At 42.7% G+C, this 25,273-nt stretch overlaps 2 long non-coding RNA genes and 2 pseudogenes across 2 annotated transcripts; 1 reads left to right on the forward strand and 3 right to left on the reverse strand.

Annotated features, from left to right (window-relative positions):
• Nucleotides 1-7,260: 7,260 nt before the first annotated feature.
• On the reverse strand, nt 7,261-8,064 carry LOC123487365. Its single transcript, XR_006659746.1, has 3 exons — nt 8,048-8,064; nt 7,589-7,663; nt 7,261-7,290 (listed from the first exon to the last, which is right to left on the reverse strand). It is a non-coding gene; the product is annotated as an uncharacterized LOC123487365 (long non-coding RNA).
• A 2,309-nt stretch (nt 8,065-10,373) lies between these two features.
• On the forward strand, nt 10,374-16,728 carry LOC123487362 (annotated as a pseudogene).
• A 602-nt stretch (nt 16,729-17,330) lies between these two features.
• On the reverse strand, nt 17,331-21,349 carry LOC123487363 (annotated as a pseudogene).
• A 676-nt stretch (nt 21,350-22,025) lies between these two features.
• Nucleotides 22,026-23,372, reverse strand: LOC123487361. Its single transcript, XR_006659745.1, has 4 exons — nt 23,331-23,372; nt 22,949-23,071; nt 22,549-22,647; nt 22,026-22,177 (listed from the first exon to the last, which is right to left on the reverse strand). It is a non-coding gene; the product is annotated as an uncharacterized LOC123487361 (long non-coding RNA).
• Between the last annotated feature and the right edge of the window lie 1,901 nt (nt 23,373-25,273).

The raw sequence follows: 25,273 nt of genomic DNA on the forward strand, positions 1-25,273 counted from the left end.
CCTCTCTCTCTCTCTCTCTCCCTCATTCCCCTCTTTATTTCCCATCCCCTCTCTTCCTCCCATCTGCAGTGAGGAGCCCGGAGACCATGTACTGCTGCCGTCATTTCGCAGGCGCAGACACTCAAGCGAGGGGTGTGGCGCCCACCGACAGCCGGCGGCGGCCTGACCAGCAGCTGATGGCGGGCCCGGTGGGACGAGGCCCAGCGCCCGACGGCTGGAGGAGAAGCAGAGGGCGTCGCCGCGCGAGAGGAAGGAGAGGCCCAGCGTGCCCAGCCAACCTGCCCGAGGAGGGGGCAAGGGGGTGGAGGTAGCAGACCCCGGTAAGAAAGAGGAGAGAAGGCAGAGGAAGCGGATGAGGTGCAAGAAGGGCTACGTCCCAATTATCTCTCCTTCCTTAGTGTTCACTTGTTGGCTTTCCTATACTTATTTGAAAGGAAATGACTGAGTATAAGAAACATGGTGGAGACGCCCACTAACCAATGCCTCACCAATCCAATGTGTGGAAGTAGTAAACAAGTGCAGGATATTATTGGGACATGCCCAAGATGGGAGCAAGATCCATTTCTGTGCTTGTGAGTAAGCAAGTATCCCCATTTAACTTGAATGAGGGTCTGTGCTCTTTTGGCTTCTATTGCTTAGCTAGAGAGAGGGAAATGAGATGGAGGCAGGTTTGAGGGAAGAAAAAGTGAGTGTCGTCCTAGAGCTGTCTGTGTTCATATTCTGTCTACCAGTCCTGTCCCTTTCTCCTCTTGTACAGTTGAAGTCGGGGGTTTACATACACCTTAGCCAAATACATTTAAACTCAGTTTTTCCAGATTCCTGACATTTTAATCACATAGTAGAAATTCCCTGTCTTAGGTCAATTTAGGATCACCACTTTATTTTAAGAATGTGAAATATCAGAATAATAAGAGAGAGACAGTTTATTGCAGCTTTTATTTCTTTCATCACATTCCCAGTGGGTCAGAAGTTTACATACACTCAATTAGTATTTGGTAGCTTTTGCCTTTAAATTGTTTTGCTTGGGTCAAGGCGTTTGGGTAGCCTTCCACACAAGCTTCCCACAATAAGTTTTGGTGAATTTTGGCCAGTTTCCTCCTGACAGAGCTGGTGTAACTGGGTCAGGTTTGTGGACCTCCTTGCTCACTACACGCTTTTCCAGTTCTGCCCACAAATGTTCTATGGGATTGAGGTCAGGGGCTTTGTGATTGGCCACTCCAATACCAATCAACTTTGTTGTCCTTAATCAATTTTGCTACAACTTTGGAAGTATGCTTTGGGGTCATTGTCCATTTGGAAGACCCATTTGCGACCAAGCTTTAACTTCCTGACTGATAGTCTTGAAATGTTGCTTCAATATATCACATAATTTTCCTTCCTCATGATGCCATCTATTTTGTGAAGTGCACCAGTCCCTCCTGCAGCAAAGCACCCCCCATAGAAGTGGACTGCCACCCCACGTGCTTCACGGTTGGGATGGTGTTCTTTTGGCTTGCAAAGCCACCCCCTTTCCTCAAACATAGCGGTAGGTCATTATGGCCAAACAGTTCTATTTTGTTTCATCAGACCAAGGAAATTTCTCCAAAAGTGGACGATCTTTGTCCCCATGTGCGTTGCAAACCATAGTCTGGCTTTTTTATGGCGGTTTTGGAGCAGTGATGACTTCTTCCTTGCTGAGCGGCCTTTCAGGTTATGTCGATATAGGACTCGTTTTACTATGGATATAGATACTTTTGTACCTGTTTCCTCCAGCATCTTCACAAAGGTCCTTTGCTGCTGTTCTGGGATTGATTGCACTTTTCGCACCAAAGTATAGTTAATCTCTAGGAGACAAGCGCGTCTCCTTCCTGGGCAGTATGACGGCTGCGTGGTCCCATGGTGTTTATACTTGCGTACTATTGTTTTTGTACACAGATGAGCAGTTAAGTACCTTCAGGCGTTTGAAATTGCTCCCAAGGATGAACCAGACTTGTGGAGGTCTACAATTTTTTTTCTGAAGTCTTAGCTGATTTTGTTTTTGATTTTCCCATGAGGCACTGAGTTTGAAGGTAGGCCTTGGGGAAATACATTCACAGGTACACCTCAATTGTGACGTCAATTAGCCTATCAAGAAGATTACTAAAGCCATGACATCATTTTCTGGAATTATCCAAGCTGTTTAAAGAGCTACAGTCAACTTGGTGTATGTAAATTTCTGACCCACACAACTGGAAATGTGATACAGTGAAATAATCTGTCTGTAAACAATTGTTGGAAAAAGTACTTGTGTTATGCACAGAGTTAGATGTCTTAACCGACTTGCCAAAACTATAGTTTGTTAACAAGAAATGTGTGGATTGGTTTAAAAAGCGTTTTAATGACTCCAACTAAGTGTACTCGCAAACTTCTGACTTCAACTGTATATGTCTGTCTGTCTTTCACATTTGTCTGTCTCTCTGTCCCCCAAGCTGTCATTGAGGACTCTTTACCATCACTGACTCGCCTTTGAAAAGCAAGTACTCCTCTCTTCCTCGTCTTTTCTCCCCTATTGTCTCACTCTACCTTTACTCTCTCTCTCTTCTCTCTCTCTCTCTCTCACACAACGATCCAATCCACTTTTCACAAGGTAGGTGTATTTAATACCTCTGACTATCCATCACCTCATCTCATCATTTCCCGCTTTCTTTGTTCATCCATCCTTGGTTTGTGCTGTGTTCAGCCCGATGCAGTGGGGATTGGTGGGGAGGCGGCCATGCTTCAGATGAAAGCAAGTACCACTAACTCCCCCCTTTCCTCTGTCCATCTTCCTCGCTTTCTCCACCCTTTCGGCTCTCTTATTCCCTCCCTTTCTGACACTTGATCCGTCTATCACTTTCCGTTTAGATTGTGTGTGTGTGTGTGTGTGTGTGTGTGTGTGTGTGTGTATATAGACAAAGGTAGTTAGACAAATACTAGCTAGCTAGCTTTCTTGTGATGCAAATATGCTAGTCAATCAAAACCAGGGTCGCATTATTCATTAGTGCACACTGTAGCAAAATGTTTGTAGCAACAAAAACAAAAAGAGTTTCTTCATTGGACAAGTTCAGGAAGTCCCCTCCCTGTTTAGGGACGTTTTTCTACCTACGCTGTCTATTGAATACAACCCAGATTTAGGCAAGCTATGCCTAGAAACGACTTGTTCTTGTGCTGTGAAATGCACATTTGAATTCTAATACTCAATAGAGGAATGTTTAAAGTATGTTTTGAAGAAAACTATTTTTGATATGCAGCAATGTCCAGTGGTGGCAATACAGCTCTCAGTGGCGTAGTAAAAGTAGGCTAGCTTTAATTTTGCACATCACACCAGTAAGTATCATCGTATATTAAATACATTTATTTGGTTAGGTTGTAGGTTCTTTTTTTATGGACAGTCTTCTTTCCCCTCTTCTTTTCATCATTTTATTCCTTTCTTGTCAATTTTTCATGTTCCTCTCTCTCCCCCTTCAGCGGACCCAGATGATTCTCCACCTCACACTCCAAGCAAGTAGCCCTCTACTCTCTTCCTCTCTATACCACTGTCTATTTTCTATCCCACACACTCACATACTCATCTGTCAGTCTTCCCTTTTGCAGCCCCGGTGGTCCGCCCCCTCTCAGAGTATCAAAGCAAGTATTAATAGTTTGGGACACACACACATGATTTCATTCTCACACCTATTTAGATGCATTTTTCCACATCAACCATCATATCTTTACATCTTGTTTTTCCCCCAGTGGATGACATGGAAGGTCATTATGGAGCTGCTTGGTCAAAAGCAAGTAACGCCAGTGTTGTTCTTTCTCTCAGTCTCCTCCTCTGTTGTTATTTGTCTGTGGTTTGTGTCTCCTTCCTATTAGAAGCTCTAGTAGTTGCAGTATCGCTTGTTTGAGAAATACTAGTTCCCAAAGTCTCACGGCGTTCGTATGTGTGAAATGTTGTCCAGCACTAGAAATGAACTCTAGGAGCTAGCTTGTAGCTAGACACCACCATACATGCAGCAATGTTGTCCTTGTCGCCGTATTGTTCTAATGTTCGGTTCTCCGGGATCATACCAAAGAGGATGGGGCAATACTGCTCATAATCATTGCTCAAGCAGTGACAGAAAAGCCCTGATCTCATCCTTCTTTTATATGGTCTTTGATGCAGAAGTTCGCTTTCCCAAAGCTTCCATGGCTGGTCCTCAACATCTACCATTCTTTCCAATGATTGCCTCGATTCTTTTTCTTGTTTTGTAAGGCGTCCACCAGGACAATATGCCGTGTGGTTCGGCGGACCGAGGCGCCGTCACGGGGAGAGTCCATGCACGTCTACAAGGGGGGCTACTGGGAGGCGAAGGACCTCGGCAACTGGGACATGTGCCCGATATATATTGATTCCCCCATCAGCAAATTGTACTAACCCAGGCATTTGGAGTACATGGAAGGCCAAGCCACCCTTTTTCCCCAATTGAAAGGGGGTAAGCTGGGTGTCGACACTGTTTAACCCCAACCCTCCCCCTCTTTCAGGATAGATTTTGGGTTGTAATGGTTACCTCTCTCCCTATCACTCTCTGTGAGGATGGTGTGCATAGGGGCTGTGAGTACCCTGCGGGACAGTAGGAAGTGCAACCGGACAGGGGGGACAGACCTGCTTTCTTCTGCTGCCTTCATCTTCCGTGTAGGGTCAAGTTGCCCCTAGATGCTGATCTGGGATCAGTTTTGCATTTCCCCCACTAATGTTTAAGGTTAGGATTGGAGGAGCCAACTGATCCTAGATCCTTGTAGCTAGGGAAAGCTTCATCTTCCTTCGATGATTTGATATCTCCCCTTTAGAGCCACTGGCTAGATCCTTTGTCTTTCTGTTTCTTCCTTTTGCCCCTCTCTTTCTCTCACCCTCTCTTTATCTCAGCCTCTCACCCTTGCTATGTTAGCCGTAGAAAAGACTGGGGGCAGAAAGGTGTAGTCTGGTTGTTAGATTCTAGCTGATTCTAACACTATCAAACAGAGACCCTTCAAATGTCAAACACTAACTCTACCTTGCCTCCTCTTCCAAAGGATATGGACTAACTGCATATGAACATGGCATAAACGCATATCGGCGTGAACAGTTTTGTGTGAGAGAATATGTCTTGTGTGTGGGGGGGTGTTATTATAACAATGGGTTGGTGCTTTATGTCCGCTTTGGGTCTGCCAGATTTTCAAAGCTTCACAAATGCTGTATAAGAGGTGTGTTTGAGAAAGGGGGTGAGCAACAAATGCATGAGCCTGCGTTGTGTGCGCTTGCATGTGAGAGCGAGAAAATGAATGCGTGTGTTTGAGAATGAGTGTCCCTTCTCTAGAACTTGGTGACATCACATTAGCTTCTCTGCTGTGGCTGTTTTTGCAAAGGATAGTTTGGGCTTGGAGCCTGTTATCCCTCTCGAAGCAGCGGAATCGGTAAATGAAGGATGTGCGTCATAAAATACTATTTAAACAGTTCCTACAACTCCCTACATCCCAAATATGGCTTCCACCACCTCTTCAACAGCTAAAACAATCTAGCGTAGCCTTATAGTTTTATTAGGGTTAAGTTTGTGGAGGCAGGGCTCGAGCCAAAACACATTGGAATAGTGGCCTAGTAATTTAGTGGGTGTGTGGATGCTTCCTAAATGGCACACTATTCCCTATATAGTACACTTCTTTTGACCAGACCCCTATTGGCCCTGGTCAAAAGTAGTGCACTATAAAATAATAGGGATGCAGGGGAGATTACTCTTAATCTACATGAACTAAAGTGTGTGTGTGTGTGCACTTGTACAGAATGTGAGCTTGAGTGCGAGGTTTGTGAGTTCCAAAAATAAGATAAATCCCATTTTATTTTCAAGTGTACTTAAAAAATGTGTTTGAGATGGAGGAAAAAAGGAATACAAAGCGAAACAGAACATTGCTAATATTTGTGTATATATCAAATGAAGTAATAATTAGTGCTATTAATAAATTGATAATTATAGTTAGATCTAAGTATGGTGATTGTGTTTAAGGTCAGAGAGAACTCCCAGTTTTTCTGAAATAAGAACATTACTGTTTTTCTCCTAGAACTGGATTGTCCATTAATTGTAAGTCAACTGTAGCTTGTTTGATCACTTCTGCATTGTCTCCTACTCCTCTGGCCCTGTACAACTGCATGTACAATACATTTGACTGAACAGTTGTGATCCATCAGTTTGTTTGCACAACAAAAGTTACTGCTGTGAAGAGCGCCACACAATGGTTGTGCTTTTTTTTCTTCAAATACAAGCAGTTTTGCTTCACAATATCAGTACATCAGTTGTCAAACCAGAGTTTGTACCCGTCTAAGAGTTGATATTTCATCATTATTGTACTGCCATATTGTTTATATGGTCTGTGAGTTTGTTTCTTTCACTGTCTTTTTTATTAATCTGTTTTTATTCATTTTTTCAATAATTACATCTTGTTTCTCCATTCGTAGTAGTGTCCTATCTTTTTATGCCCATTCATTCTCTCTGTTATGGATCTTGGTCAGTGCGCTGAGTATAACAGCTTTGCAGGGTGATGTAATAAAGCCTGGCTGGAGAAGTGCACACTTGCTGTATAACGTCATCATTCCTCCTAATGCAACACACTAAAGTGGGCAAAAAGCTTGCAATGGTGATGTAGTGGACCACAAAAAAAAAAGGTTGGGAGACCGCCACTTGTATAAATGTATAGAACAATTGTTTGTTTAATGGAATATTGGATTGCGCTCCCAGTAAAACATAGTACAAAGTTGAAGTAAAGATAAAAATTCTTCCAGCCCACGTTTGGATTTCCGCAGAATAGAGGTAGGAGGCACTTTTTGCATCTGCTTTGCTCCACAGGTGGTAATTTGTTTTGAAAGGGTTTGCTGCCCACACTGCGCTCCAGTTCCAAAGCCCGCATCCTTAGCCATATCGGCCCTCCCTAGCACTGGTAGATCTGAAGGATTGGATAGATTTGAAGCAATGGTGAAAATTCCACCTAGCCTATCGATGCGACTTCGATCGCACTTTTTATCCTGGGGAACTGCAATACCGGGTCAATGTGTGGAGCAAGCTCCTTTTCTGGCTGGTTCTTTCATATCTCACGTGAAGTGCCTAGGGGTGCTTCTCAGCAGGGCTCCCTAGATCTGAATGTCCCGTCAGTCAGCCTGTGCACTCCCTTCCCCCTTTGCCACCTTTCCGTGCAGCTTTTGGGTTCCCGGGCTGTGATTTCTGCAGCATGGCGAGTGTGTCCCTCTTCTCGATCTTCCTCAGCTGTTTCTTCTTCCATCCTCTTGATCTTTGTTTGTGTTCGGATCTGGGATGGAAAAGTCCAACAGGAAAGATACAAAATTATGTAGCGTGGGACCATATGTATCAAGCGTCAGAGTGGAGCAGCTGATTTAGTATCAGTATTGCCTTTTAGATCACAAATGAACAAGATAACATGGACATGGGGAACCTGATAGAACAGCACTTCTACTCCGAGACAGTGTGATACACTACGGCCCCTGAAGTCAGCAATAGAGATCTGCCTGGCTCATGTAGGTTACAGTGAGAAACAAAGACTCCATCTCATTTGGGATCACGTGGGGCTGTGTGTGTGTTTGCCTTACCACTTGCACAACCTCCGCCTTCCTCTCGTTCTCAGCTCGCCTTTTTAAGTTCTCCTCATGCCACTTCCTCTTTTCCTGTAAGGGATGAAAGATACCCAGCAAACAATTACATCATGAGGGGACGCCTAAACAATCACAGTTGCACTGCCAAGCTCTAATGATGTGTGTTCAATAACACTGGGAACTCTAAAAAATACCCGAAGGTCAAATCACGGCGTCAGTGAGCTTCAGGTCGGAGCTCTAGAAAGAGGCCTGAGTTCAAAACGATTTCCCCCAGTCAGAGCTCGTTTTTTCTGCCAGAGTTCCCAGTTGTGGTGATCACACTGGTCCGAAATTTCGGTTTCCAGTTGTTTTGAACACACTGGTCTGAGATTTCCGAGTTTCCAGTTGTTTTTGGACGCAGTCTAAGCACTACTTTAAGATGTTAGAGCACTAATGTGAACAGGTGACGACACAGACCTCTTTCTCCCTGGCCTTGTCCTCCTTCAGTTGCACTTGAATATTTCTTCACCAGCTCCTTCTCTCGCTTGGCCTCCATCTTCTTCTCCCAGGAGGAGCACAGTGGCTTATCTCTTACAAGAGCCGAGAACCTGAAAAACAAAGCAATTCTATAGAGGTACATTTCATAAACAATTTCTGGACACCAGTAGGCACAGTGTTTGCATGGGCTGGGCTGACTAGTAATAGTTTGCCCATGCATGCAGTTAATACATTGTAGGCTATTGCAACTTGCCCCTATATGACCCAATATGCCACTACTGACCTTTGCTTGTTGCGGTCTTTCCATACCCGTCCGGATTTCGGTTTCCCCAAAGGTATCAGGGCAAGTTTCTCATTTGACTCTGAACGTCCTCTTTTTTGCCGTTTTTTTGGGCGGTCCGGAAGGGTCTCCATTGGTATGGGACCAGCCTTGTTTTTCCTTCTCGTTACAATGATGTGACACAGCTGGAATAACTGTACCTAATGATTTCTCTACAGTGTGTCTGTTTTTACCGGTTCTGGACATGCCTCAGCTGTTGCCAATGCATTTGATTTGGACTCGCTGCTTGCGAAGTTTTTTCTCACGAGCCTTGTCGGCAGCGGGTACCACGACTACAACCTCTGGTTCGGGTTCCGTCACGGTTCTCTGCATTCTCATTCGGTAACTCTTGAGCGGCAGATTTCCTTGTTCGGCGTTGTTGGAGTCTTCGGTACTTCAGAGTCAAGATAACACAGCTGGGGTCCGTACTCTGCGCCCGCTACGAGTTCGAGTCACAACGGGGAGGGGGCAACTCGTCCTCTTCGGCCTCCAGTCCTTCGTTTGGTGTTATTTTCTCGCGCTTGTCGACATGTTGTCCAAATGATATGACGTTGTGACCACCAATAATCCCAATACATATGTTGTTATTTACAGACCTTCAGAAGCGACAAACTGAGCCAGAGTTCAAAAGCCCACGTGTGTGTTTATGATGCGAACCACCACCGAGGGAGAAGAGATGACAGGAAGTACGACAATACAGTTTGTGCCTTGGGCATTCCGTGAGACTGCCGCCTGCTGGTAAGGCATCGGTACTGTCATAACAGACATCGTCACATGCCACAATATGACAAAACTTCCGCATCTCATCTGTTTACGTTCAGTTATTCAGTCAGTGGATCACGAGATTCAAACATGGTTTGCTCAAGAGTTGGAGTTGTGCTACTGTATTCCCTCTTTGCAAGTACAGTAAGTACTCTTACATAATAATATCGTAATAGCTTAACTGAATTAGTGGGGAAAAGAAAACAGACAGATGGCAAGCCTCCTTTTGGAATGAACTTAAATTTTGAATGATGTTTAGATTAGCCTATAGCGTGAACTAATCGCAGGTTCCTTGAACCATTTACCCGCTGGTGCACTGACTTAGCATATCTGGGTTGATTGCTTTCAAAGTAGCTAGCTAGCAACATTTCAAACTCTGTTTAGCTGACATTAACTATCACAGTTGATCTACCGCAAGCCATAGAAATTAATAACGTAAATGTACATTAGAATGACCTCTTTTTCCCCTCTGTATTCATTTTAATCCCAGTAGACCTTTTCAACTTTGGCAAAGCGTCATCTATTAAACATAGTGCACTGTGTTGTAACAATTCAGTTTTGTGAACAGAAAAAGAAAAACGCTGAATGTCGGCCCAGTTTCACTAGTTTCATCCTCTCACACTACCCCTGACTGGACTTCCTCTCACTACCATATATTTGGTGGTGAGAACGTTCTAAACGGATGCTTCAGCTTTATAGCCCCTGTGAAGTGTCAGGGTTACCCCTTCTGTCTGTGGTTGATCTAGCCATATAAATTAATAAATTAAGCCATATAAATTATACAAATTAAGCCATATAAATGAATAACATAAATGTGCATTAGAATGTCCTCTTTTTGCTCTCTGTATTCATTTTCATCGCGATGTAGGCCTTTTCATTTTTATACACCCAGCAACATCACTTGACTAGAGGACAAAGATTGGCAGTCACGTTGTTGCCAACCTTGACTGCCATCACCTGATAAATCACCCCTTCACCATAAAAAAGCTGAAACTGTAACAGAACAGTTACATGACTGCAATGAAATTATACCAATTGCTCTCAAGATTGCGTTCCCTCAGACAACTATCTCTCTAAAGTTACTTTGATGTAGCCATAAAAAAACAGCACATTGACTGCATGGCTTCCCCGGATTTAAAACTACTATATGTGACCCTTACTTTGTTTAAATATCTGTCAGCTTGGGGTGCCGCCAGACCTTCAGTGTGGACTACAAAGCGACTGCTTCCTCGTAAGGATGGGGAAGGGTTCCGCTACATCTCCGGTAGCATCCACTACAACAGGATCCCCAGGGCCTACTGGAAAGACAGGCTACTCCAAGATGTATATGGCCGGACTGAACGCCATTCAGGCGTATGTAGCCTTAGCCCGGCTGGCTCTCACACTAGGATTATTTCGCTGCTCTGTCGATTTCAGCTACATACTTTAGTCTGAGACTGTCATAGTTGAAGTTGTTTGTGGTGAAGAGGGCGTTGTACAAAACAATGTCATCAGCGATTGGATCGTCTCTAACCAATCAGAGTATCAATCCGCCTCTTTACTCGCGTGTGTTCTGGCTCTGGCCCAACCCATTGGTTTTCTGGACCAATCAGCCGGCCCAGAATGTGTTCTCATTCGGTGAGCGGTCGGGAGGTATGCTCAGGTCCAGACTCATTGTGGAGAAGAAACTTACGTCGTAGGCTTGGAGTAGCGTTTAGCTGGAGCAAGGAGTCTGGGTAGCCAGACAAATGTAGACTGGCCACTATGTCATAAATACACTGAATGCCAACCAGTTAGATGAGTGTCTTAAATGTTCCTTCTAGTTTTCAGTTAGTCATTTCAGTGGCCAATTGGTACATAGAATTGATGTTGATCAAGTAATTCAAAGACAGAGCCATTTAGTCACATCACCTCCAAATGTTGATAACCCAACAGAATTCCTTTGGTGGGACGTAAACCTCAGACAGAGCTATGATTTACTATCCGGTGGTATGGACTTAAATAGTACTTCATTATCCATTTTGGTTGAAAAATGACATTTGACATTCCAGTCGTCCCTGGAATTTCCCGAGCCCACCTCGGATCAGTACAACTTCAGTGGGGACAGGGATCTAGACACTTCCTGCAGTTGGCCCAAGACTTGGTCTGCTGGTTGTACTGGGGCCTGGGCCCTACATCTGTGGAGAGTGGGATATGGTGAGAGAATGACTGTAAACAATTGTTTTATGATAAATATACAAGTTGATGATATGATGTGTAATAATGTTGGCAAATTGTGCCTGTATTTCAAGTTGTTTACGGAAGACGATCAGTCACAATGTAATGCTACACTTCTACATCAGGCGTGTATTTCTTGACGGACTGTGTGATAATTTGCCAATTTCATGACCTGGTCTTTAGGGGGCTTGCCTGCCTGGCTGCTCCCACAAGAAAGACATTGTCCTACGTTCCTCAGATATAGGTGTGTATTGACCGTCAGATGAGAATGCAATGCATTCTATTAGTATTACAATATAAGAATTGTGTTTTTATGACACCTAAATCCGTTTGTTTCAATTACATTGCGGCTGTTGATAAGTGGATGGGCAAGCTACCCTTGCCAATGATAAAACCGTTCCTTTATCAGAGCGGTGGACCCATCATCACTGTTCAGGTGAGTCATGTTGATATTCAATGATTAATACAAAATTAATTAGGGAATCAATAGCAAAAGTTCAATAACTTCATATTGTGCCTTAAATCTCTACAATTCAATAGAAGACTGTTTGTCAAACATTGCCTCTCATCTCCTCAACAAAGCCCATCTCTCTCTCTCCCTCCCCCCTCCTCCCCTTCTCTCTCAGTGGAATGAGTACGGCAGCTACTTTGCCTGTGACTACAACTACCTCGTCACCTGACCAGTCTGTTCCGCTCCCACTTGGGAATGACGTGGTGCTGTTCACCACAGATGGGGCTGGGGTCGGGTGCCTCAAGTGTGGCTCTCTGCAGGGCCTCTACGCCACTGTGGATTTTGGCCCAGGTAGGCTTCTGAGGCAAAGATCTAGGATCAGATTATATTTCCCAAATCACTACCATACTGATAATAGGGGAAATGGCAAGACTGACCTTAGATCAGTGTCAAGGGAACTGATTCAAGTCAAAATATACACAACAAAGGTCAATGGTGATAATTTTTCAGTGAAATGCCTGGGATACTTGGTTAATGGAGCAGGTATGATTTGAAGAAGCATAGGGGTGTTCAGTTGGTATGGTATCTATCTGTCTTAGATCTGACCGTGCTGTTGGGTGGTTGTTGATCATGTGCGTCTAACCTAGCCTATTTCCTTTGTTTGCCAAAACAGACGTGTTGACTCATTGCGCCTTAGAAATCTATGACTCATGTGTTATACCATCTCATCCAGCATTGTTCAATAACTGTCTCTGTCTGTCTGTTACGTCTGTATTTGTTTAACAGGTGGGAATGTGTCTGCTGCATTTGATGCCCAGAGACAGACAGAGCCCCATGGACCCTTGGTAAGCGTCTCTGTCATTAGATGTTTATTTTTTATATTATTTTGTATAATTTTTTCTCCACTCCAGATACAAACTTATACCAACAACAACTTACAGACCGCACACAAACAATAACTACATGTCGTTAGATGTTAGTGGTAAAAGTCCAACACACTTCTGTCCTCTCTAGCATGGCCAGATAGTGCTGACTGTATCCTGTGTTGCAGGTGAACTCTGAGTTCTACACCGGCTGGCTGGACCACTGGGGAAGCATCACTCTACAGTGTCCACCGCCACGTGGCCAAGTCCCTCAACGAGATCCCGCGCCATCGGAGCCAGCGTTAATCTGTGAGTCATGGTGGATGGATAGATGGATGGATATTGGGTATAGACAGCGAGATGGATTGATTGATTTGATAGATTCGAATGACAGACCTTTAAATTTACATTTTTAGTCATTTGCAGGCGCTCTTATCCAGAGCGACTTACAGACAATTAGGGTTAAGTGCCTTGCTTAAGGGCACATCGACAGATTTTTCACCTGAGTCGGCTCGGGGGCAGCAGCTCTAGTCGGTTACTGGACACGCTCTTACCCACTAAGCTGCCTGCCGCCCCGCCTAAATGGTAGATCAAGTAATAATTAGTTCACCAACCAACAATGATTGATAGGAATATGTGTTGACATCATCACACATGAAACATTTAACATCAAAAAAAGGCACAGAGGATTTTTCAGCTGTTGACAACTAGTTATAAACCTCTCTCTCTGCAGATACATGTTTATTGGAGGAACCAATTTTGGATACTGGAATGGTGAGTCAAATTGTTCAATGATCCCATATTCTCTAGCGCTCTATTGCAGAACCCAATCTATTTCACTTTATTTGTGTTTGGCCATGATGTGAAGATTAGTTTATTTAAGTGAAATTGCCCAAGAAGCCGGTGTTTTGGAGGATATATTGGCACGGGTGTTGTTAGGGCCGAGGCGTTAGTCCAGTCAGATGGAACAGAGTAAATAGGCATTTTAACGTCATAGATTTAGGCGGTGGTTACTTGTGGAATAGACACCGGCTGGAATGCGGTTTTAACCAATCAGGATTCAGGATTAGACCCACCCGTTGTATAAAATCACGTTTGTCTCTTCATACTCTCAGGTGCCAATAGCCCCTATGCCCCCCAGCCTACTAGTTATGACTATGACGCTCCACTCACTGAGGCAGGAGACCTCACTGACAAATATTTTGCCATCCAGGATGTCATCAAAATGGTTGGTAACAGAGATATCACACTACATGTCATACATACAATATGTTTGATTAGATTATGCTTTCTCGTGACTTTTATAGCAAAAGTTTCTATGGTCAGCATTTTAGTACCCTGACTTCTTATAAGCTTGAAATGGGTAGTAATTAAAGGTAAATCGGTCAGTTTTACAAATGATTACCTAATGATGTCATATCCACCTGTATTTTCCCTCAACAGTATCGGAAGATACCAGAACCCGTGCTCTCCATCAACACCTAAATATGCCTACGGAGCTGTGCCAATGAAAAGGTAAATAATCTTCAGACATTAAACATTTGAGTTAACATTTTTATCAACGTTTATTTGTCATATGCACGGATTAAAGAGAAGTGTACACAGTACAATGAAATGCAAGAAAAGGCACTATTGAGATTCAAACTCAGGATCTCCTGTTTATTAGACAGGCACTTTAACCAACTAAGCCACAGCACCAGATAGAAATGTCTTTACCATTACCTTTACCTGACTTTGTTGACACATTGCACACAGTGTGGAGAAGTGTTGCAATATTTACATTTACATTTTTTTGTCATTTAGCAGACACTCTTATCCAGAGCAACTTACAGTTAGTGCATTGATATTAAGACAGCTAGGTGGGACAACCACATATCAAAGGCATAGAAAGTAATTGTATTATTTAAAAATACATTGTATCATAGGCATATCATAATACTCTACAAGCAAATGGATCTTTTCTCTTTTTCCTCTTGTGTTGATTGAGCATGGAGTGTAGACAGTGTAGAATAGAATCCAGTAGATTCCAACAGAATGTGTTTCTTTCTGCCTCCTCAGCTTCACACAGTAGTCGATGCTCTAGACATACTGTCCTTCTCCGGTCCGGTGAAAAGCCTCTAGCCGTTGACCTTCATTGAGATGAACCAAGTACGTCCACAAGCTCAGCGTCGGTCTGTCCTTTTCTGCACTAAGTGTAAGCAGCTATGGTTGTTATGATCCAAAATGGCTGAGAGGCTTTGCTCGCTTTATTTGTTTTCTCTCCAAAAAGCCGTTTGGGTTCGTCCTCTGTCGGACCAAGCTGCCTGTGGACTGCAGTAAGCCCACCCCTCTCTCCTCACCACTGAATGGAGTCCATGATCGGGCATATGTATCAGTCGGCCGGGGTGAGTTAGTCATCAAAACTTCCCCTGCAATTCATTTGGTTTGCTGCAAGTTAACATGTTGGTGCTCAATAATGGTCAATGGTCACAAATTCTTGTCCAAGGAGGACAGGTTCTTGTCCCGGGCTCAGCACTAGAACACACAATTTAGACCTTGATTAGTGAAATCTGTGTTGTAGTGCTGGACTGGAACCAAGACCTGCACAGCATGTAGGTTTCAAGAACCAGTTGGTGATCACTGTCATTCATACAAAGTCAGACTGAGGCACTGATTATTATCTCAAAAGAGGAAGAGAGAAAAGTCTTCAGGTTCTTCAAAAAAAGGAAAATGTCTGTTGTAATTCAATATGGTCTGTCATCAGGTTGCTGCTGGGATCCTAGCGAGGGACAAGGCCCTGACCATTAATGTGACTGGGAAGGCTGGGAGTCAGGTGGACATACTGGTGGAGAATATGGGCCGAGTCAACTATGGGAAAGACATCCAACGACTTTAAGGCAAGATGTTCTTTTCAACAGTTATTTAAAGCTGGCTCTCCTGAGTAACCACCATTAATACAGCACCCTTCCGTTAGCTACTTAATTCTACAGAACCTTATTCGGTCCCACTGAACATTATGAGCTGGTTGCTTGAAATAGATTAAGCAAAGTTCTGGACTAAGAAGCACTTTGTAGAATTTGAATTGAACCTGCTTTTTAGCCCACCATTAGTATTATTTTGAGTCTGGGAATCCAACCCTAAGTGTCCTATGCACACATACATGACTATGATGTTTTGACTCCCTCCTTCCCTCTCTCTTCTCTCTCTCTCTTTCTCTTTCTCTCTCTACAGGGCCTGGTGTCTAACCTGACATCGGGGGGCCGACATCCTCACCGGCTGGGCTGTCTACAGCCTCAGCGCCGACCAGGCTGTTAGCCAGGGTCTTCTCTGGGAGATGGGCTCTAGGGAGGCTGGTCCTCCACCACCCTCACCCCCTCTCCGTCCCCTCCTTCTATGGGGGGCACTTTCGTCATCCCGGTGGCATCCCAGATCTGCCCCAGGACACCTACATCCAGTTCCCTGACTGGAAAAGGTGGGGGTTTTACCTTTTAAGTAGATTTTAATTGTTTGTTGAATGGCTCTATTGTATGTTGTTCCTGAGCAGGGACCACAACTGCAAATGACCTTATAGATAATGTGACTGACTAGTCAACTGCAAATGGCCTTATAGCTAATGTAACTGGCCTGATGTCATCTGTGCGCTGACAAGACTGTTGTGTTAGCCCTCTGAGCTAAAGCCTAGGCATTAGCCTTAGACACACCTCTTCATATCTCAGGCAAGGTTACTCATCACGTGCGTGGTTTGCTGAACCACGTTAGTTTCACTACCCTGGTGCAATATACAACTTGTTCATGGTCCCTAACACTACTGAATCCCGAACACGTACATTATTTCTAGTATTTTTTAAAAATGCTATTCCTTTATGTTTTGTTTTTATCACTAGGGCCAGGTGTGGATCAGCGGTTTCAACCTGGGCCGCTACTGGCCGCTCGCGGCCCACAAATCACCTTGTCGTGCCCGCTCGACATCCTGAACGCGGCCGCGCCCAACAACGTGACCGTACCTGGAGCTGGAGGGGGACCCATACACCCCGGGCCCTGTGCCGTGGAGTTCGCCAACACCCCGGTCCTGAACGCCACCGTTATCTGACCACAAACACCAAGGGCGCTGTTCCATAAAGAGGATCTCTTATGATGAGCACTGATCAAAAATGCACTTACTGTATGTATCTGGAAGTGATCTATTTTTGCACTGATCATTTTAAATGTTTGTAATTTAATCACGGGTGGCTGTACCTCTAATATTACCTCTATTTGACAATTCAGTGTCTTAAAACCCTACATGACTTTGTTTACACTAGCATCTGTATTCAAAGGGAATTAAGTATGCCTCATTTGAACAGTATGTTTGTCTGGAAATGTACTCAAGTTCACTAAGGAAAATGAGTCATTTAGAAGTGCTATGAACTTGAGTAGTACTCTAAATGTAAGTTGAGGTCAGTGTTGCTCAAATCATGAGCCTGGAGGTCCCTAGTACTGCTGGTTTTCTTTTTATGTCAGTGCACTATGCAGCTGACAATACTGCCCTTTAAAGCATGTTCACAGAATCACATTCATGAGTACCGGCTGGCATGTCTGCTCAAGTGTAAATTACCTTTAAAAGTCTCTTATAGTGCACTGTGCTATAGCGCACCCTTGAATTAAATCCTGCCCTATGTTGTGAATTGGGGAATCATGGTTGGGAAGGGACGTGTGCCAAATGATCTGTGCCTTATTGTGTGCCACCTAACTGCAGGGATATTATGTTTTCATTGATTTCTGTAATGAACCATTGGGTGCGTCTTGTAAATGAATAGTTATTGTGTTCAACTGGAACCCTGATATGCTTCTTTTGCACAATTTGATGATTTCAAATACTTTGGGATTTCCTTGTATTTTGGTTGTTATCATTTTTGTTAATTTGAATGTGTTTAATGTCCAGGCACAAACCATGCTGTACTTTTTGATTTATAAATGTTTTAATAAAATGTGGTGAATGCAATAATGATTACACACAAATGTCATAGTACCGCACAGATCTCAAGTTAGGATTTGAAATACAACCCTATATTAAAACAATCCAAATCTTAAACCCAACTATGGAACAATGAAAAGATGAACACAGGAGAGGAGTATATACAGCAGCAACACTATACACTCATTATTCATCCCAGAAGCCTCTGTTGTGGCCGACAGCTTCTATAAGCCTGCTCTGTAGTGTCTCTTTGGAGGGGTATATGGGCAGCTGCAACAGAGAGTGACATGTCCAGCGCCTCTGGGAATATGCTTTTCGGAGGAGTTGAGAAGGATTTGGACCCTCATCCTGATCTGGTTCATACCCAGGATGGGCACACGGTCACAGCCAGTCAGGAACACTGAAGGGGCCAAAGGTGGGAGGGGAGGGAGGGCAGTGAATGACAGAATATAACTTTATTCTCAGTAGCCTACGTTATTTGTTCATCTGTTACAATGAAAACGTTCCATACTTACCTGGGAAAGCTTTCTTTTGATCCTCTGTCAGTTCTCAAACACCTCCCAGAATGTGGCGATGTTGGGATGTCCAGCATGGTACTCTCCCTTCATACACAGTGTTCTAGTTTTGGGGGACAATGTCCTCAATGAATATGGTGAGGCAATAGAGACTTGACACCATTCAAACCATTTGTCAAATCAATGTATCAAAACAACATTTTAGCTAGGTTCCAGAACATGTTACATACAGTGGGGAAAAAAAGTATTTAGTCAGCCACCAATTGTACACGTTCTCCCACTTAAAAAAGATGAGAGAGGCCTGTAATTTTCATCACTTAGGTACATGTCAACTATGACAGACAAAATGAGATTTTTTCTCTCCAGAAAATCACATTGTAGGATTTTTTATGAATTTATTTGCAAATTATGGTGGAAAATAAGTATTTGGTCAATAACAAAAGTTTCTCAATACTTTGTTATATACCCTTTGTTGGCAATGACTACAGGTCAAGCGTTTTCTGTAAGTCTTCACAAGTTTTCACACACTGTTGCTGGTATTTTTGGCCCATTCCTCCATGCAGATCTCCTCTAGAGCAGTGATGTTTTGGGGCTGTCGCTGGGCAACACGGACTTTCAACTCCCTCCAAAGATTTTCTATGGGGTTGAGATCTGGAGACTGGCTAGAGCCACTCCAGGACCTTGAAATGCTTCTTACGAAGCCACTCCTTCGTTGCCCGGAGCGGTGTGTTTGGGATCATTGTCGTGCTGAAAGAGCCAGCCGCGTTTCATCTTCAATGCCCTTGCTGATGGAAGGAGGTTTTCAGTCAAAATCTCCGCGATACATGGCCCCATTCATTCTTTCCTTTCCGCGGATCAGTCGTTCTGGTCCCTTTGCAGAAAAAACAGCCCCAAAGCATGATGTTTCCACCCCCCATGCTTCACGCAGTAGGTATGGTGTTCTTTGGATGCAACTCAGCATTCTTTGTCCTCCAAACACGGCGGGTTGAGTTTTTACCTAAAAAAGTTATATTTTGGTTTCATCTGACCATATGACATTCTCCCAATTCTCTTCTGGATCATCCAAATGCACTCTAGCAAACTTCAGACGGGCCTGGACATGTACTGGCTTAAGCAGGGGGACCACGTCTGGCACTGCAGAGATTTGAGTCCCTGGCGGCGTAGTGTGTTACTGATGGTAGGCTTTGTACTTTGGTCCCAGCTCTCTGCAGGTCATTCACTAGGTCCCCCGTGTAGTTCTGGGATTTTTGCTCACCGTTCATAGCCATAGTGGAGTTTGGAGTGTGACTGTTTTGAGGTTGTGGACAGGTGTCTTTTTATACTGATAACAAGTTCAAACAGGTGCCATTAATACGGGTAGCGAGTGGAGGACAGAGGAGCCTCTTAAAGAAGAAGTTACAGGTCTGTGAGAGCCAGAAATCTTGCTTGTTTGTAGGTGACCAAATACTTATTTTTCCACCATAATTTGCAAATAAATTCATTAACAATCCTACAATGTGATTTTCTGGATTTTTTTTTCCTCAATTTGTCTGTCATAGTTGGCCGTGTACCTATGATGAAAAGTACAGGCCTCTCTCATCTTTTTTAAGTGGGAGACACTTGCACTGTTGGTGGCTGACTAAATACTTTTTTCCCCCACTGTACCGTCAATCCCAAATCAACCCCTAGAACACTTGTTTTTTTGCCCTCTGATAGGCTAGGTGAAATCTTCGTCATATATTATATGTTTTTACTTGTCTAATGCTCTCAGATGTCAGACAATTAGCTAGGGGTAGATTTAGGATTGAGCTTCAGTCATGTAGTAACAAAACATGGTTCTGACCTGTTTCAGCGTTTCCCAGTCGAAGTTCTCCTTCCCCACCATCACCCCCCTCCAGTTCCTCTGGCTGGAAGAACTCCACCACGTCCATGTCACACACACCTTGAAGAAGCCTTTCCTGAACTCTTCAAACACCTTCTGTACTGACTGGTTGAAGATGTAGTTCACATAGGTGTCACAAACTCCTTCCTGTCAAAAGATGACATACGGAGTCAGATATCCATTGAGTTGAAGCTAGTATAGGTTGGTGTCGATTCCAGTTAGGTGTCAATTCAAGGAATGAGAAGCGCCATTTACTTTCAATTATGATTTTTCCATTCATACAATTACATTTCAGTATGAAATGATATTGCCGAAATGGAATTGACCCCAACCCCTGGTAGCTGTAGCAATGGGAAAATGTGTCATACTGTACACCTTGTATTTTTGTCAGTTGTAAATATTGCAATAATCTTACTTGTTAGCACTTGTGGCGAGTTTTCCAATTTCTTTGGGATCAAGTTCCACCGCTCTACGTCATCCCATACCACCTATTATAGTGAGTAATGAAAATAGTGAGGTAAATGAACAATGACAACACTGCAGACTGAGGGTATAGACAAATAGATGGGAGTGATCTGGGAGAGACATACACACAGAAATAATATAATGTATCTTATGTTAAGTAATTCATACCGCTTCACTTCAATTAAGTACAGATGTAGGATCTTAATTTGAGCCAATTTGATACAGCAGGAAATGTGAATTATTATGTGTATTATAATTAATGGACATTATTTGTAGGGGTTGATACATTTTTCCTAAGATCAAGTCTGTCATTTTAAAGTGGAAATTACTAACTTTAGAAGCCTTTTAAAACCTTGAATACACTACAACTTTGCATTTCCTGCTGTGCGAGAAAATTGTCATCAACAAAAAAGTGTCAAATCAAATTAAGATTCTACATTTGTATTATGTTACATTTTATTTGTTCATCGATCAAACTGTTTGAATGCAATACATACTGAGAAAGTAATGTCCATGTTTTCGACATCATCATCAGGGTAATCCAAGATGTACTGCAAACTCCTTCAAAAGCATTGAAAATAATATGTGACAATAGAGGTGACAATTATAAATCGACAATCAATAAAGCATGATGCATTAATCAATAAATAACTATTTATCCAAATAATTCATAATTGCTTATCCACACAGAGCAAGTGCCCTGCTCCCGGAGATGCAATTAAATGCCTTGAGATGCAATTTCTTAATATGTCCTTGGTGTCCTTATAACAAACACAACAGCCTGTACCATAATACATTACTGACAAAGGGATAACAATATATTACGGTATGAATTTACCCTGCTTCCAATGGGGCTAAACTCTCTCAGGTCCTCTAAAGAGGGATTGATGTTCACCAGCTTCTTGAAGAAGGCCATGGGGAAAGGGAGGTGCACCATTTGTTGTTGTACAGGGCCATCCCCACAGAACCCCAAACAGGAAATCCAACGCTTCTCCTCCCACTCTAGGCTGTTAGTGAGGATGGGTTGGACAAGAGACAAAGAAATACACCATGAGTGAAAGTATAGGACATGCTGTTGATAACCTGTGAAAAATGATAGATTAATATACAGTAAAAGGGAAGGTACTGCGGTTTCTAGAATACAGTAGTAGGCTAGTAATATAGTAGTAATACTGTAGTAGTTCTTCTCTAGGAACATATCATTAGTGTTTCACTACCAGCACATTTGAAGCCATTTGAAAATATAATGATTATCGATGTAGAAATAAAAAAAATATGGTGGGGTGGTGGAAAACCTCATAATCCATGTGTGATTTCCCTAAGCGTATCCTTACCTTTGCAGGGAACCAGGCTAGCGTCTTGTTGTCGTTTGTACATGAACATCCCAGACTCGGGTACAAACAGCTTATCAAACAAATGGATGAAGAAGTCCCTTTTGTAGGCGTCTGTTAGCTTAGCATCTCGTCGACTACACCTGAGAGAGGTAAGCACTACATTTTGGCATAGCCCTTCTCTGTTCAAAACATTGTCTCGTCATTGGAAAGCTATCATTCCTAAATGTAACAATATGGATTTACCACAAGGGGCCTCTTGAAGGTACTGGGACATGCTACACTCAGTTGTTGGAAAGTGTCTTCGATGAGTGATGCTCGCTTCAGCCTCAGCTCAAAGGACGCAGCAGGGGCCGCCACGGGGAACATGTTAAAAGGCCACATGCCAGTCCTTTGGCGATTGTTAGGGGATTCTGCAATGCATACAGTACAATTTAAGTCTTCAGTTAGTGCTTTTCTAGTTACCAAAACAAGTATTTATTTCAACCAGTTTTCCCATCAAAAAGGTTCATAAATATGGTTGGTTTCTTCAGTAGTGATGGTCAACATTCTCGAGCTACTTGGAATGCAGGCTTTTGCTCCAGCCCTGTTCTAACACACCTGATTTAGCTAATCAAGGTCCTGGTGAGCAGCTGATTAGTAGAACCAGGTGTGTTAGAGCAACGAGCTTTTTCAAATATTGCATCCACAGTCAGTTAGTCTCTAGTAGGGAGTTTACCCACCCCTGATTTATAGTATCTGCTGTATATTATAATACTATATATTGAGACGCAAGTGTCATTACCTGTGTGAGTACGGCGTTGATGTTAAAAACGTTTATCTTGCTCTGCAGATTCATCAAGAATGGGTAATGACAAAAGATGGCAGGTGTCTGATCCACATCCTGAAAGTGGTGTAAAAAAATAAATATTTACAATGCATCTCAATTAAGGAGCTCCTGTGTCTAATTATGTTAATCTGCACTGCAACTTAAGAAGGTGAGAAAGATTCTCTAGTAGGAAAACAAAATGTTTCCTTTACTCTCTCTTTCCAGATAATTTCAGGTAGAGGAAATCTAAAGCCTCTATTGAGATGCAGCCTATGACACTTTCTAAGACCCAAACAACAAACATCAAAACACCTCAAGACTGACAGCAACTAGCATGTTTAGCAATCAGTGACTGAGACAAAATAACTTTTCTTACCTGCTTTGACCATAAACGCCAAAGCTTTACATCCTCCGCTAGAAATATGGGATTGAAGTGAACCTCCTCCATACAAAAGGTACTGTCTGGAACTGTCTGGGTCTCTCCAGATTTTTGGTTTGCCTTTGAAATAATATAGAAAAGTAAAATACATTTTGACAATATTTATTTATTAGCAAGTATTAGCTAAATATTTTCCATGTGTGTCAGAAAAATATTATTTAATCAAATCTCAGTTATGGTCTCATCGATTCTAAATAGGTTGCATTGAAATAACTGGCACCCCCTGGCACCAGATTGGTCCCAGAAGATGACTGGTCAAAATGGGAAAACAGCTTTATAAATGGATTGACAGTACGAGCAGAGAAGCATGGACACTGACTCTGTGGAGATGGCCGAGGACATGGAGCAGGTGTTTGACCCCCATGGTGCGCGGTGCGTAGAATATGTTCACTTGTCAGAATCCCGGTAGGGCCTTCTTCCACATCCCAATGTGCTTGGTCATGACAGAGGGCTTCCAATGAGGATCCAGCAGTCACCTACAGGACATGATAACACAAAGATTACATGATCAAACCATTTTGTGGGGGCATAGAATTTGCTCTACTTCACAATCATTCCAGGCCCCAAATTTTGTTTTAGGCACTACCACATTTCGATTCAAATAATCACTGTTTTGTACATTTTTGCTAGTCTAAATCTGCCAGACAGCGAATGAACAAGGACAAAATAAGTTGGTTACAGCACAAACAGATTTCCGACCATGTTATTGTTGATTAGTTTAATTTGGGGTGAAACATTTTAAATGGGCGGCAACAACATTACCAAGGACCTGCAGCTTGTCGGGGTGCAGTCTGAGGATAAGCGGCATGCAAGGGCTTCAGTGAGATCTGTCCTTCTTGTGCCGTTTTGTGAAGGACCCTCAGGAGCTCAGGGAGAACCAGGTAGACCCTCAAGCTCTCCCTCCAATCGGCTCCTCATACAGGGAGGAAGTAATGTGTGCTTGGACAACAGCTTCAACCTAGTGCAATGAAAGAGGTGTGTGAATCGCCCCTCATTCAAATGATAATAACAACCAATTTAGAAGTATTTCAGCAATTCAATGTGCAATCAAAGACACATGTCCAGAATACATAGGAATAGGAATCTCTACGATTACATATCAATTCATAAATGTATTTACAAAATACCTCAGTCAAAACTTTGTCCTTTTTGCCAGCTTCGGAATGCGCCTTGGGACGAGTGACAAATCCAGGCCAGACTGTTTTGGTGAGGTTTGGTAATGTTTGTCACAACTAATAAAACCAATAAATAATTGTCAATATCTATACCATATTTAAACCCAGTATTCTTCGATAATGTAATATTTCAAACATAAGTCAATCATGTATTTGAACCAATATTAAAAACTGTTACCTTTTATCAAGAAAGCTCCCATTTAAACATGCGCTAGAAGAAAACTTTTTGTGATTTCCCTGCAAATACAAGTTTGAGTAATTATTCAATTCAGTATGTGACGTTACATAAACAAAATAAGGAAAAAAGCAACAACGGTAAATGATAGTTACTTATATCAAATGAAAAATTTATGCACTCACTAACCGTAATGCCGGATCGTCACCTAAAATAAAATGTCAAAATGTCATCATACTTACTTCTGTACTTTTTCCATGATTTTGAATCACATTCTGAGAATCCATTTGTCAATGATTTCTTCATCTTATGCTTGTTGTGTCACTTTGCCCACACTTGACCTGAGATTGTTTGACCTTTCTTCAGACTCCTGTGAAGATGACAATGTGATACTAATGTATCACAGCAATGTTAAGTACAAAGGACAAACTATGTTCTGTTTTTGCTAACTAAATGTTTCAAACCGAATTGTGTCCATACCTGACCAAGAGTGCACAATGCAAAGGAATGGTTTCCTCCAGCAAAAATGTGTTCAATTTTCTGGTCATCAATCTGGTCTGAAATGTTGACAAAAATAGTTCATGATCGAGTTAATGTTATTTTATGTTTTATTTCATGTTAATTTAGTTGAGTATTGAAATAAATGAATGTTTTACCTGGCAGTTGTATCTGGGAGGGGCACAGACTGATCAATCTTTACTCCATTTCCCAGCCTGCCCTTGCTCTCCGCGCCCAAATGAGTAGATCTCATTAGATGGCCCCACAAATGCTAATGTGTGGTGTCTAATGTAGCAAACGGAAGAGAAAACATTTCTCAAATCAACAATGAATTCTTAAAAGGTATTATGCTAAGATGAACATAACCAAACAGATCCTACATCACAATTTGTGTACTGTCAAAATATTTGGTCA

This window comes from Coregonus clupeaformis, unplaced genomic scaffold (assembly GCF_020615455.1).
Source record: "Coregonus clupeaformis isolate EN_2021a unplaced genomic scaffold, ASM2061545v1 scaf1677, whole genome shotgun sequence".
NCBI classification, from domain to species: domain Eukaryota; kingdom Metazoa; phylum Chordata; class Actinopteri; order Salmoniformes; family Salmonidae; genus Coregonus; species Coregonus clupeaformis.